Genomic DNA, 2498 nt, shown 5'->3' on the forward strand with positions numbered 1-2498 from the left:
GGTGCCCCCCAGCGCGCCGGGTTCGGCCTGGGTCCGCCGGCGCTGTTTTCGGCCCAAGCCGGCGAAAATCGGGCTCCTGGGGGCGCGACTGGGCCGATTTTTCGGCGCCGGCGCAAAAAAACGCCTGGGGAGGCCTTCCTGGGGGCGCGGCTGGAGATGCCCTCACAAGCACAACCTCGGCTCGCGAGAGAGATCGACCTGTCCATCGGAAGCACAGGACCGAAAAGATGAGCTCGTCGGCGACCAAGAAGGGGGCGTCGCTGGTGGTGGCGACGAGCATGGCGGCCGTGGAGGCGCTCAAGGACCAGGCGGGGCTGTGCCGCTGGGACTATGCGCTGCGTTCGCTCTACCAGCGCGCCGTGGTCACCGGCCGACGCGCCGTCCTTCTCCTCCACCTCCGCGTCCCAGGCCGCGAGCGGCAGCGCGGGCGCCATCGGCAGGGCTGCCCGGCCTGGGCGATCCGAGGAGGAGAAGCTGCACAAGGCGTATCACGTCGTCTGCTGGGGACCAAACTGATTCGTGCTAGCAGCTTAGGACTAGCACTAGAGGACCCGCCCTTTTTGTTGTGAGTCCGGTGCATCGATAATTGATTGATCGTGCACTAGGCACATATATATAGGTACAAGGGGTGTGACCGGTATCTTGTCTCCTAAGATACACGTACATACGGAGGGAGACAGATACAACAGGTACTGCATACAGGACCCAGACCTACGTACATGTACACATGTTCAACCCCCCCCCCCGGCAGTCGAAGCGTCGCCGGTGACGCAAAGACTGGACCGAAAGCCCTCGAAAGTCGAGGTGTGTAGTCCCTTCGTCATCACATCGGCGAACTGCTGATCGGTGGGCACATGTAGAATACGAACACGACCAACTGCAACGTGCTCCCGGACGAAGTGGATGTCGAGCTCGATGTGATTCGTCCGTCGGTGATGGACAGGGTTGGCAGCTAGGCACACCGCGAAGACGTTATCGCAGTAGACGAGCGTCGCCTTGGTGACCTCACATAGCAACTCTTGAAGTAGCTATCGTAGCCATGAACACTCCGCGACGGCGTTGGCCACGGCCCGATACTCGGCCTCGGCGCTCGATCGTGAGACCGTGGGTTGTCGTTTAGACGACCACGAAATCAGAGAGGGCCCGAGGTATACACAGTAGCCAGAAGTGGAGCGTCGAGTGTCGGGACACCTAGCCCAGTCGGCATCGGAGTAGGCGACAAGGCTGGTATCCGGCGAGGCCGTCAGGGTGAGACCCATGGCTGTGGTGCCACGTATGTACCGAAGTATACGTTTCACGAGAGCCCAATGGGTGTCACGAGGAGCGTGCATGTGAAGGCACACCTGTTGGACAGCATACTGAATGTCCGGACGCGTCAGTGTGAGGTACTGAAGCGCACCGACGATGGAGCGGTAGAAAGGAGCGTCGGACGCCGGAGAGCCCTCGACGGCGGACACCTTAGCCTTCGTATCGACAGGCGTGGAAGCAGGCTTGCAATTAAGCATGCCCGCTCGCTCCAGAAGCTCGTAGGCGTACTTCTGCTGGCGCAGGAAGAAGCCAGTAGCCCGGCGCACGACCTCGATGCCGAGGAAGTAGTGGAGAGCCCCCAAGTCCTTGAGGGCGAACTCGGTGCCGAGGCGAGCTGTGATCTGCTGAAGAAGCGCTGGTGAGGACGCAGTCAGGATGATGTCGTCGACGTACAGTAGGAGGTACGCGGTGGCGGGGCCCTGGTGGTAGACAAACAGGGAGGCATCGGACCATGTGGACCGGAACCCCTGCTGCTGGAGGAAGGCCGCGATCCGCTGGTACCAGGCCCGAGGCGCCCTTCAACCCGTATAGAGAATGGGAGAGCAAGCACACGTGGTCCGGATAGGCGGTGTCGACGAAACCAGTCGGCTGCTGACAGAACACCTACTCGTCGAGATGACCATGCAAGAAAGCATTAGACACGTCGAGCTGGTGAACAGGCCAAGCGCGAGAAACAGTAGGCTGGAGAACAGCGCGGATCGTGCCCGGTTTGACGACCGGGAGCGAAGGTGTCGGTGAAGTCCATGCCGGCGCGCTGGCGAAAGCCGCGCACCACCCAACGCGCCTTGTAGCGCTCGAGAGAACCGTCGGGGCGAGTCTTGTGGCGGAAGACCCACTTGCCAGTGATGACATTGGCACGGGGTGGTCGCGGCACAAGCTGACATGTGCGGTTGCGCTGTAGGGCGTCAAACTCCTCACACATCGCAGCTAGCCAGTTCGGATCCCGAAGGGCTGCGCGAGCGGAGGTGGGGAGCGGGGACGGTGTCGAGGTAGAAGTCGCGCACGCGTACTCGTCCGACGGGCAGCGCGTGCTGGGACACAGCGTCCCAGGCCGAACCCGAGTGACCACACCGGCGAGGGGTGCGGCCGCGGTGCCGGGGGCCGCAGCGGGGCCGGCCGAGGGGTCCGTGGCGACAGGGGCCACGACGAGGTCCACGGCGGGGGCCGCGGTGGGGGCGACAGAGGAGGCC

General features: G+C 63.0%; 1 pseudogene; it reads left to right on the forward strand.

Moving 5' to 3' along the window:
• The first annotated feature begins 227 nt into the window (after positions 1-227).
• Positions 228-516, forward strand: LOC119333802 (annotated as a pseudogene).
• Positions 517-2498: the final 1982 nt, after the last annotated feature.

The sequence above is a fragment of the Triticum dicoccoides genome, chromosome 7A, assembly GCF_002162155.2.
Source record: "Triticum dicoccoides isolate Atlit2015 ecotype Zavitan chromosome 7A, WEW_v2.0, whole genome shotgun sequence".
NCBI lineage: Eukaryota > Viridiplantae > Streptophyta > Magnoliopsida > Poales > Poaceae > Triticum > Triticum dicoccoides.